At 35.5% G+C, this 13,153-nt stretch overlaps 1 protein-coding gene across 4 annotated transcripts in view; it reads left to right on the top strand.

The window, feature by feature from the left end:
- The window catches only part of LOC148953718 (sphingosine kinase 1-like), a 99,581-nt gene that overhangs the window by 20,465 nt on the left and 65,963 nt on the right, over window positions 1-13,153 (top strand). Inside the window, exon 1 of one of the 4 annotated variants that reach the window (XM_089086794.1) lies at window positions 10,341-10,358. The exons of the other annotated variants lie outside the window; for them this stretch is intronic. The gene's annotated coding sequence lies outside the window, so the exon portion shown is untranslated. Of the gene's footprint in view, window positions 1-10,340; window positions 10,359-13,153 lie in introns of those variants that run through there. 4 annotated transcript variants of the gene reach the window in all.

Raw genomic sequence — 13,153 nt, 5'->3', positions numbered from 1 at the left:
CAAAATTTTGATTGGATGTGTTTGGGGAAATGGTGGGTTTGAGAGGGTGTTAGTTATCCTCCAATCACTTTCGACTATTAAAAAGGCCACAAGCCCTTCTAATTTTCAATCAAATGAACCCTTTTTGAAGTTTCTACAACATCGCTATTTATAAAAACCTTCCCAGGGCATAACTTACAACCCTTGCCTTGAGGGCTCTGAGGGGGTTATCATACTCAAAAACCTAATTTCTAAAACTTTTAACTACGTTGAACAAATTGGCTATTTAAAAATTTTGATTAGATATGTTTGGGGAAAAGGTCGGCGTGTGAGCTGGGTTAGTTGCCCTCCTATCTGTTTCGACTATTAAAAAGGGTACTATCCCTTTGAATTCCCAATCGAATGAGCCCCTTTTCAAGTTTCTACGACAAACTTTTCAATAAAACCCATATATGCCCCCAGGGCATAACTTACAACCCTTACCCTGAGGGCTATGGGGGAGTGTCATCCTCAAAGATATAATTTCCGGACCTTTCAACTACTTTGAACAAAATGGCTATCTAAAAAAATTGATTGTATGTGTTTGGATAAATGGCGGGCGTGGAAGGAGTGTTAGTTGCCCTCAAATCACTTTCGACTATTATAAAGGGTACTAGCCATTTCAATTTTCAATCTAATGAGCCCTTTTTGAAGTTTCTTCGACAAAAATTTCTATAAGAACCATATGTGTCCCCAGCGCATAACTTATACCCCTTGTCCTGAGGACTGTGGGGTTTTGTCAACCTAAAAGACCCAATTTCCAGAATTCTCAACTACGTTGAGCAAAATGGCTACCACAAAGTTTTGATTTGATGAGTTAGGGAAAATGATGGGCTTAAAAGGGGGGCTAGTTGACCTCATATTAAAATTGCACTGGCCCTTTGAATTTCCAGTCGAATCAGCCCTTTTTGAAGTTTCTACGACGACTCCTTCGATACGAAGTACCCTGATATGGAAAAAAAATAATATATTGTGCCAAGATCGTTCTTTACTTGACAGCGCTATTGCGCTGCCTATGATCCATTGACTTTTAGGAGGTGTTTCTCCCCTTTTTCGAAAATCTGGCAAAATTTCTCAGAACATAATTTGCACTTTACTGAAAAAAAATGAATGTTTTTACTTTTAAACTTTAATAAATCAAATAATATTAACGTTTCGATTACAAAATATCAGTGTATGTATATTAAACTGATAATGCACATTCATTTGTATTTTTTTTCAGTAAAGTGCAAATTATGTTCTGGCCTTGGGAAGGCATAGAGGTTTCGAGCCCATCTTATGTTTATTTCTTCTCGTTTTGAGTTTGACTTGGTTATTTATTGTGATTTCTGTTCTTTTTGGGTTTCATATATTTATTGATGCTGATTTGTTGTAGTTTCACGCTTGGTAGATTATTATTTTATTTTTGCTCATTTTTTGTTTAACGGAGTTCTTCTCTTTTCTTTGAAAAACTTATTTTGTGGAAACAGTTTTTTAATTAATTTCGGTTCATTTTATATTGACATAGTCTTTTCAGGAAAAAAGAAAATAATACTTTAAATTTTTTCGTTTTTTTAAGAATTATATAGTTTGGCCTGCTATTTGTATGCTGGAGAAATATTTTCAGCAATTTTTCACAACATACACCCTTTTAAAAATCTGGACACAAATAGTAGTTTTTAATTTAGTTTCATACCTCCTCTAGTCGACCTGAAATGGAAAAGTTGATACCATTCGCAAATAATCTGTGTACTTTCTTTGATAGCTTGCTGCCGTCCTAATATGGCCGTCCTAATAGCGGTAATGAAGATGATCGCGTCAAATCTAATATCGTACTTTAAAACTGCGAACTTACACCTTATAAGTTCTCCGATAGCGCCGCTTATAGCGCCATAGATTGTGCCATCGAACCCTGCGCTACAACAATGGGGAGTGAAGTAAATTTATAACAGCGCCACGCTCAATTATTGAGAGAAAATAACATGTGTAGCCATATAATATGACCTCTTCTCTTCGAGCTATCTGAAGATCAATTTCCCTGGGAACGTCCTTGGAGATTTTGCGAACTAATTACCTGCTACTAGGCTAGATGCAGACATGTAAAGTGGAATAAACACGAGTAAAAACAGGCATTTATATTGGTACTTGAATAATTAGGTGCACATCTGTGAGTCACTTCAACTGAAGATAATGGTGACAGAGGTACAGCAATCAAAGAATTGTTACGGTCATACGCAAAGTAATTCTGTCAAAGTGCTTCTGAGCCTCAAATACGAATTCCTTCAAAAAGCACTTTTACCCCACTACCAAACGCAGTTCTTTCGTCCTGCGCTGTAAGGACTGGCTCGCAATTGGTTCACGTGGCTCAAGGATGCGAACCCTCGTCCAATAATATGTCTTAAATATTTTTGATGATTCAAACGTTCACGCGGCTCTTATAGTTTAAACTTCCTCAGAAATATTGTGCGTAGCATTTTTTTGTTACTAATTATCTTAGCGAAATTGGAACCGACTAGCGTCGTTGTTTGACTGAAGCTAGAATGCAATTTCTCTTTTTGCTGATTAAGAATTTAGACTCTTGGAAGCGGTATTTGAACTCAATTAGGGGGCGTTTAATTTCTCTCCTATTCATCTTTAAAAGGAAAAAACATTTGTATTTTAAATATATTGCATTTTTCTCACGGTACATATCACCCGTCACATTATTTAACGAAGTCCCGTCAATATTACTTGCTTGGCTGTGGACTTTTGAAGTGTTTGTAATTTATGAACTATTTCTGTTCCGAAGTCATTGTATATTTATGTAATGGTTTAATCCGTAGTGATAAAAATTTTATCTATTATTTTTATTATTTTATTTTACGTCCCTATCTAAAATTCGTGTACCGGACTAAGATTATTCATGGTTCTAGGCTAACTACTATACTAAAGATTTTTTTTTTTTTTGAATTGACTTTTTAAGATGCTTGTTTTTGCTGTCTATATGGCACACTAATTTATATATACGTTACATTAATTGAATATATATACAACGCTACACATAACTTTATCTGGACATCTAACACTACATATAAAAACAATTTAAGATACACAATATTGTGTTTACCATATTCACTGGTAAAATTAAAACACTTTCACTGGGGATGTTTTGCTACGCAACGTTAATGATGGGATATTGGGATATTTGAGTTGTCAAAGTTATGAAGAAGTAACATATGTAAATTCACATCTATTTCAGTACCTTCGAGTCTTTATAGCGTACTCAATCCTTCGGTTGTAAATTATTTTCCTTTACTGTTTTCGTCTTGGCGAAATTTTTGAAGTGCTTACGTTATGGTTTTTTCATGGGACACTTCAAGCACTACTGCGTTCACACGTCAGGATTTCTCTAATTGCAAGCTGGGAAATAATGAGTCCACCTATAAGTGTTGGAATATGCGATCAGAGTTCATTTTCACATGTTTTTCGATAGTTCATAGGGTGCTATATCTTTTGGGATATTTTGAGGCACATAGAGAATGTATTCTCGTATAAAATTGTTCTTTTGTGTCTCTTATAAACTTGTTAGCTCATGGCTTGCGTATATTAACCTTTGCGGTGATTCCTAGGTTAATCACGGGGGAATTGAAGTTTGGATTTGGACGGGTTGACATCAAACTATAGTGACTCCTTCAACATATTGTCTTTAACTTGTGGGAGGGGCATATTGTCACTGGCTTGATCACTGGGGTTAATTTTGGTTTCTAGGTCCTTTTTTCAGAAGTTATCTCGTACATTTATGGCATTATAGAGATATGAACTTTCCACCCAGAGGGGATAGGATGGATTCTGAGGGATGGTCGAAAGGGATTCGACGCGTGAATCTGCGTTGTCTAAATAATTTTCGGGATCATCAAATATTATCACTATACAGTCAAATGGTTCTGGGGTCCATAATGATTGTCAAAGACGAAATCTATGTATTTATATCTTGTACTGATCGATGGGGTTCTCAGCATTTATGTGATTATATAGTTCGATAAAGCACTGGATACTAAGATTCAAATAAAATGTTACCTGATACGTTATATGATTCGTGGTAGAGGAAACGATCAAAGGTAACTGTTGTTTTTGTAGACAAAGTTGGGATGAAAATTGCCTGGAGTGTATGGTGAGTACTCTTCGTTGGTTGAGGTATGATGAAAATAGATGCTACTAGGTTGTATCTGCACTGGGCAACTCATTGTAATGCTGGATATCCAATGTGTCAATCCACTTCCTGTAATAAAACATCGAGGCAGAATCACACGTTTTTTAAAGTAAATACTTATAGTACAAATAAGTCACGAATTGATCGGGTACATGAATTTTACGCTATAAGACTGAGTTAAATAAATATACTAATATTAGTGCCAAAAACTAAATTTTTATCGTGTTCAACACTTTTTCAAAACTCAGTTAATTTTACATTAGATTTAAGATAATCATTTAAACAGAGTTTATGCTACATAGTTAATTTTTGAGGTCTAATTTTACAACATGTTTCGTGCCAGCATTGTTCACGCACGTCTGTGCTTTTTAAGAAACGCATGTTGCAGCGTCATAACCACACGGTTTTACGTAAACGATACTACAATGAGGGAACAAGACATAGCAAGGACGAGTGGAGACCTCTAGACCCACTCGTTTTCTAATGTCTTCCCTATTTCTTTGCTTAGACGTTCTCATGGGGCTCCGGGTTTAACCTCTACATTTCAGCTGTTTCCCCGTGTTCTTCTCTTGGTCTTCGCTTTCAGAATCTTAGGATTTTTCCGTAATTAAAAGTCAATAGGGTTCTTATGGTCAGGGACGTCGTGAATGCGTAACATAAAGCCAATAGCATTTTCCAACAGAAATTTGTCGATTCTTTGAGTTCATTCGTGTTTCTTTCTATTCTTGTTACTTGTTGAAACAAGGCCTCGAAGGGTTTGGGGTCCAATTTCATAAAGATCTTCCATGCGTCATGGCTCACTAGCAATGAATTTTCATGCTTGAATATTACTCCATGTTTTACAATATCTTGGGCCACTGCGTGAACAACGAGGATTATGATGATATTCTTAAGCCTCATCTTATTTTTTGTTTCTAGAATTAATTTATCATTAATTTTACCGAAAGAGGAGTGTTAGATATTTGGGGATTATTATTGATGAAACTTTAAGTTTTGTAGATCATATTGATTGTGTGTCTATGAAACTTGCACGTAATGTTGGAATTATGCGTAAACTGAAAAATTTTCTCCCAACTAGTATATTAAGATTATTGTATTTTTCAATTGTACATCAATATCTATTATATTGTTCTTCAGTATGGTCGTCTACTTTTGTAACGCATCTTATGCCCCTGCGTGTACTACAAAATTCGGCAATAAGGCTTTTGATTGGTAAGGATAATAGAGGATCATCTGTTCGTAATGAGTTTATGACGCTGAAGATTCTACCGGGATCGGGTCTTTTTAAATTTTATAAAACACAGTTCATGTTTAAGTATCTTTATGGTAGTGTTCCTGTTTGTTTTAAGGGACTGTTTGTGAGTGGGGGTGATGTTCATGAGCATGGAACTAGAAATTTGGAAGAATTTCGAAGACCGATTCCGCAAGCGACAAGATCATTTTTTTCTATCCGTCATGCCGGTCCGAGTGCTTGGAATAGTTTACCAGTGGAACTTAAATGTGTGGATGACCTGCTGCTGTTCCGTAGTTTATTGAGATCGTATTGTTTAGTAATTTATTATTTTTAATTAATTTGCTAAAAAGGGGGGGGGGGTACGTGATTATTGTAAAGTGGCTATGTATAGTATGTTAGTACTTGTTTTTGAGTTGGTGGGCAGAACTTTTATTTGTATTCATATTAACTGAAAAGAGTTATTATTTTGGATCTTATTTTGTTATTATGATTTTTTATGCGTCTAGAAGGGATTACCCCCGCACAAGCTTGCTTCTGGGGGTATTTTGTTTGTTTGTTTTTTATGTTTTTATGTATATTGTAAAATAAATCCCAGTTATAAATTGAAATTGACCCATTTTTTGCAAAATTCGTTTGTTTATTACTTTGTTATTATTATATTTTTTTTTCAAAGGCACTTTAATTTTTACTTAGGTTATTTCTTATTATGTAATCATTTTGTGGCATTGGCCAAAGAATACTGATTTGTGGGCGTAAAACATAATATATATATTATGATTAGATAGGTTGGGAAAGTAAAGTTAGGACTTCCGAGCTTAATTCTGGTCGTGATATACCTCTTTGACTGGTTGAGATATAACTTTAAAGCGTAGCTAATAATCGCTATACAATTTAATTTTGCATTGTATTTCGAGTAAGAAACACATGAATAAGCAAGCGTGCAGCACATAATTACACTGGTATCCTATTTTATGTGTAGGCCTAAAATAATTATAATCTGCACTAAGACGAAATATTTCATATAATTAGACGCTTCTATACTGGTAATTTCTTGTTTTGGATAATATCCATCTTGGTTAGGACATGGGTCGATTTTTTCATAGAAAATCCGAGGGCGATCACGTCAACAACAAATTAAAAGCTGCATGGGCTTTGAGTTCCTCCCCAGGCTTCCCACAAAACGTTGTCCAACACCACTTGTCGTTTTAAGTCGACCACGAGCTTCCTACCGTTGGTTATTTTCTGTTCCCACCATTCTCTCTGATAACCAATGTTTTGACATCACTCGTATTATTATTATTATTTTTTTTTCATTAATATTGACTTGGTTAACTTTACTTGCACACTGTTAAATTTATTATGGTAGATCCGAAGTTGATTTTTCATAAGGGATTTGAAATTTGTCTTTACATTAATTAGGGATATTTCCATCTGTCAGGTTTTTTAACCGTTCTGCCTGACTGTGTCGTTATTTTCTCCTCTGTTTCTTGCGGTTTTTTCTTTTTCGGTTTTTCTAGCGAAATAAGGTCAAACTTTTTGTATTGTTTTTTCAAAAATTCTTGCCCTTTTAATTTTGTTTGTTTCCCGTGTGCGGCTGCTGAGGTCGGTCTTGATTTTCCTATTTCTTTAGCTACTATATGGTCTGATTCGCCGTCAGACTTCGGAACTGGTTTCCGACGAATCCGGATTAGAACTTTTAGAGGAGGCACTTTTTCAGGTATCACCTGCCCTTCCTTCGTAAATTTCTACTCCTCTAGAAGTAGAAGGTTTATTCTCTAAGTCCTCGCTATGAGTTTTCAACTCGGGAGATTTGAAAGATTCTTGAGAGCTCTGGGAGGAATAAATAGTTTTTACGGGGTTCCTCTACTGTTTCAACGCCATGTCCTCAGGGGGGTGGGGCATTTTTTGCACTAGGGTTTCCCTCCATGAAGTCCACTGTTTAGATTTGACCTTGGACACAGTTATATCATAATACTGTCCTTGCTGGTCATCATTGGGAGTTTCATTCTCAGGCAATGTACTTTGAATCATTCCTATCGGGAAATTTCTTAAATCCATAGCTTCTCGGAGGTTGTTCTTAATCAACTCCTTGGGATGAGTTTTCCTTACAATAATACCATGGGTTTCTACAGCTCTATTCAATTCTTCCTATAAAGACAAGGGCCTTTCTATCGGTGTTGCAGGGGAAACCATATCGTCTGGAAATCTTTTGGGGGGACATGGGGTCGAAATTCTATCGGGGAAAAATTGGGTTTTTGGGGATATTGTATAATCTAATTCTCCCGTGCTCTCTGGTGATGAACTTTTTGGTGTTTTTATTCTTACTGGTATTAGGGATTTTTTCTTTGGAATAACTAGATTTTTCATAGCTAAAAATTCTTCAAAATTTTCCTCATCACTGTCATTCTCAAAATAGTCTTCCTTGAGATTCACGTGTTTTAGCTCTGCCAATCTTGACCTAGGGGGCTCATTTTCTGCATCTGACGAATCAGTAGAGGAGGGATGTGATACCCATCTCTCTGGAAACGTGGCTCTTTTTATTCGGCTAACATGCGCCTTGTAAGTTCTTCCACCATCGGGGTTTTCAATTTTAAAGTATATTTGTTATTGCAGTTTTTGATTATTATGTGCGGTCCAGCATACTTGTTTAAAAGTTTTTGCCTTCCATTCTTTTCTCTTTCTTAAGGTAGACACAGTATTCTACTTTGAAATCTATGCTCCCCTTGACTTTGGCTTGGTTTCCTAGCTGTTGTTTTTTTTTACATTTTTCCAACTCTTGCCTAACTATTTATAAGTTTTCCTCATCCTATTTATAAATTCTTGTTTGTAATCTTCCGAGCTATTATAATACTGCCGAGATTCAATAATCTCATTATACGGGATTCTAAAATTCCGACCAAAAAGTATATAAAATGGTTTGTTTTTGGTTCTTTCTGAATAAGGAGTGTTGATTACGTTAGTTAAATAAGGTAAGAATTGATCCCAGTCGTTCCTATTGTCTTTTATATAAATACTTAATACATTCAAGAATATTCTATGCCTGTTTTGTATTTTACCATTAGCTTACGGTTGGCACAGGGCTGTCATTATCTTCTATCTATTAAGAAAACTTACTAAGCCCCTAATTACCTTCGCAATAAAATCGATAACTCTTTCACTCAAATTTTTGTTCGGAACACCAAATTGTAAATATTATTTTTCTAAAGCCATACTAGTAGCGTAAGCACTTTAGTTTTTTAGTGCTTTTGCAAAAGTAAATCCGGAAAAATGGTCTATAACTGAAATAATACAAGTATGGCCTCTGCTAGAAACAGGTAAACCTCCGCTCATTCTGTATAATTCAAATGATATAATTTTGAAGAGGTACGTTGCTACCAGGACCCTTCCCAGTGGAGGATTAGAATGAGTAGTGGGGCTTTTTCTTAAGTTACATTCTTCGAATGTACTTACAAATTCTTTAAGTTTTGTCATTGCCAACGGCAGGTAGAAATATTGTTTCAATTTATGGAACATTTTCATTACTCCTAAATGTCCACCTATATCTGAATGAAAATATTCAAATGCAGGCAATATTAAGCTTTGTGGTAATACAGGTATTATCGAGGCTTGGTTTCTATTTGTCTCAGCAGTCACGATTCTACACAGTATTTCTTCATCAAGATCATAGTAAAAATTATCTATCTCTTTTCTAAGAGTTTTGAATTTATCCGGTAACGCATCGTCATTCACAAAATAATTAACAAACGCCAAACATATTTCGTCCTTTTTTTGCTCTCTTTTTATATTTTCTAACGATAAAGGGACAATAGTTAACCTTATTTTCCTTTACTGTGTCTTTGACTTTGTTTTTCTTACATTTATGTTTGCTCTTAGCATTGATAGCGTTAACTTCATTTTCCTCAGCTTTTGACAGAATATTTTCTAGGTATGTACTTAAAAGGTCGCAAGCTGCGTTTTGTGTTCCCTTTAAATGTTCAAATTCATAATCTAGGTCTTGGATTTTCATAATCCATCTAGCTAGAATGCCTGTGGGGTTTTTAAATGTGCGCAGGTACTGCAAGATTTTATGGTCTGATCGTAGTATAAATTTTCTACCAATTAAATAGTGTCTAAATTTGTCCAAGTGGTGGATTATAGATAATAATTCTAAGTTTGTGGCTGAATAACTACTTTCGCCTTTTGATAAGGTTCTACTCGAATAGTATATAACTTTTGCTAATTTTTTTTATTAGAAGGTCCTTGTAAAGGATCAGGGTTTCCTATGGGAATTATTTTTGAAAGAATAGCCCCAATGCCTTTTGAACTAGCATCGGTTGTAACCACAAATTCTCCGTTTTCGAAATCAGGAAGTGATAAAATTGGTTCAGAAGTGAGCGCTTTTTTTAGATGGTCTAGGGAAGTTTGAGCTTCCTGGGACCAGGTAAAATTCTCGGAGTTCCCTTTAGTTAATTCCGTGAGGGGTTTTTTAATTTGGACGTAATTGCGCACGAACTTTCTAAAGTAGCCAGTAAGACCTAAAATTCCCCTTAATTCTTTCATAGTTCTGGGGGGTTTGAGGTTTTCAACACATTTTATTTTATCAGGGTCTGGGGATATCTCTCCTTGTGTTACTACTACTCCTAAAAATTTAATTTTAGGTTGAAATAAATTTACTTTCTCGGGCCGACATTTTAAATTGCCTTGTCTGAACTTGTCGAACACCTTAACTAGTGTTACTAAGTGTTGTTTAGTGTTTTGTCCCACGCATATAACATCATCAACAAAATGAATTATATTCTTTAATCCTCTTAAGAGGTGCAATAGGGGTCTACATAGCGCGCTTGAACTTGTTTTCAGTCAAATGGTACCCTTAAGTATTCATATGAACCACATTCAGATGCTGAAAATTCAGTTTTATGGACATCCTTTTCGGCTATTTTCACTTGGTGGTAGCCTTGGGTAAGGTCCAAAGAAGTTAAAATTTTGTTTTTGCTTGAAATTGAGTCAAGAATTTCATCTATTCTTGGTAGAGGAAATTTATCGCTAACTACTTGTTTGTTGAGTGCTCTATAATCTACTACGAGTCTAAGATCTCCATTCTTTTTTGTTTCTAAGATCACTGGTGCACTATAAGGACTTATACTTGGGCGTATAATTTCATTTTTTTCTAATTCCTGGAGTTTATTTTTTAAACATTCTTTGTACTTATATGGCACACGATATGGCTGTTTCGCTACAGGATTACCAGTCGTTAAACATGATTGTTCAAAAAACCGTATAAGTCCGATTTAATCTTAATATTCAGAAAAAACAACTTTAAAATTCAAAAAAAATTCGCATAAATTTTTCTTAAGTTACAAGTCCGTAATATTATACATATTAAATTTGTTTAAAAATTGCGATTTAGTTAAAGGATATTTGTTATTTAAAGTTTTAATACCGTTAACTAGGTTTCTTTTAGAATTTTCCCATGTATTTAAATCATTCTCCGTTAAAACCTGGATTTGAACTAAACAAATCCCCTTTTTAACTGTATTTTTATAATTTTCGTGTTTATTGGTTACCCAAATAAAAACTTTTCATTTGTCATAAGATATAGTTTGTTCCTCGCACAGCAGATTTTCGGGAATTTCAGATGGGGTCGCAAACCATATTTCGGATTTGCTAACCACTGGCTCAATCATCTGTGATATTTGATTTTTTTGCATCGTTTTGGGAGGGACTTTTGTTTTCCTTATCGCGAATTCGTAATATTTCTCTTTATTTTCATTGTTTATTAGATTCATACTGGTACTTTGCTGCGTCATTGCGGCATCTTGTGGCGTCACCTTGGGTTTAACTATGTTTTTCCATAATTCAACTATTTTCTTGATTTCGTTTGACCTGTACTGTCGCATATCTCCTATTTTTATTTTTGCAGATTCAATACCCTTATTTTTTAAATTTACTTCATCTCTGCAAGGTCCTTCAGAAAAATTGGACAAGTTTCTGATTATTTCTTTTCCACCTTGCGAGACATGAGTTTCAAAAGATTGCGACATTATACCGTCAGAAATTTTGGTTCTGTTCCGTTGTCTTCGTATCCTCTGTTGCAATTTTTCAAGGCAGAAATTTTTTATCTCATTTTAGCCGGGTAGACAAGTCTTTCATTTGCTACGTCTAATAGTATTCTATTGTACCTTAAGAAATTTGCACCTATTATTGCTTCAAATGGAAAGTTATCGCATATTATAAAATTTGTCTGGAATATCCTATTGTCCCTTTTTACGTTTAGGCAAATTGAACCTTTTGCATCCAATTTATGGCCTGTCACACTAGTTAAATTGGGATTATTGGGGTTCCTCTGTCGCCTAATATGCAGAGGCAACATATTAAATACTCATAAGATTTTGATAATAATCTTTGCACCGGAGTCAATAAAAGCCTTAAAATAAATATATTCTAAAAAAAAATCATTAAATATAGGTAAGTTGTTATTAATATTGCTACAAGACGGCACTATCCTTGTTTTGGACCTATTATATATTACGGGCACCCTCTGGGTCCAATTTATATTTCTGAGGGGCCTGAAACGTTTCCCTGAGGATTTATTTCATGTGTCGGTGCCTGTAATAGATATTCGGGCATATGAGGTTCCGTAGGCATATCTAATTGATTTATATCTGTCTGCGTCGCCATATATTATTATGGTAACTTGGATGTTTTGTGTCAGTGCCGCTTACTAGCGCTGACTGCTAATGCCGTTCGCTTGCAAAATTTTCATTTCCCTTCGGCAAGTTTTCGTGATTTCTATACAGCATTCTCGCATTATATAGGCTTTGTCGATTATTTGGGGCTTCGACTCGGTAATTAATTTGTCTAGTGGGGGGGAGGGTTATACAAATTCGGTTGGTACGTGTTGTAGGGTACTGCTTGGCGCAATCTTCCCTGGTTATAGCCTAGCGCACCAGCGGCGCTAAAATTTGTTCTTCCGAACAAATGGTTGCCATAAGTTTGCATACTACCGTCAACAATTCTTGGGATGCGATTGGGGACATAACGGCACTCTCTCGCGATATGTCCAACACGATTACAAATATAGCATCTTATTATTGCAGGGTTATTTCCGTAATTAGATTGTTTGACAGGCTGAAAACGTACTGGTTTCTGCCTAGCGGGGTCTTGCGTTTTATTTGTTTGTGGTACTGGGGAGTTATTCCTTGAAAAGAAATTGGGGGATGCCTGATCACCCTTGAAGTTTATGTTCGCATTTGAATCGCCTAGGCTATTTATTTTTGCTTTACTATGATTTGCAACCATCGTATCGACTTCGATCAATCGCTCTACCTCCTGAACTGCGAGATCCAACGTCTGAATATTTTGGGATATTACCACTCTATATAGTTTTGGGGGTAGCCCTTGCAAAAAGGTATTTAGTATGACTTTGCATACAGTTGCCCCGAACCACTTCCGTATTTTGCCTCTACAGAAATGCGTATATTATCAAGGTATTCTCTTATATTTTGTGAAAAGTCAAAGCTCACTGTTCCGTGTTTTAATTTATTTATGGAACTGGTTTCTATAAATCTATCTTTAAATGCTTTTAACAATTTATAAACCGTATTTGTTGGCAAGTTGGCGTTATTGTCTATGGTATGTTCAATCTGTTTCAGAAAGGTTAAGGCCTGGCCTTTTAATCGTAGTAGGAGCATGTCTTTTAGTGCTTCTAGCTCTGTTTTTGTTAGTTGCACACACTGGGCCAATTGAATATTAAG

Source organism: Artemia sp. Qi Xiang Cuo, chromosome 3 (assembly GCF_049724085.1).
Source record: "Artemia sp. Qi Xiang Cuo chromosome 3, ASM4972408v1, whole genome shotgun sequence".
NCBI classification, from domain to species: domain Eukaryota; kingdom Metazoa; phylum Arthropoda; class Branchiopoda; order Anostraca; family Artemiidae; genus Artemia; species Artemia sp. Qi Xiang Cuo.
The sequence above is the reverse complement of the archived record's forward strand: the minus strand, read 5'-3'. Positions and strand labels throughout refer to the sequence as shown.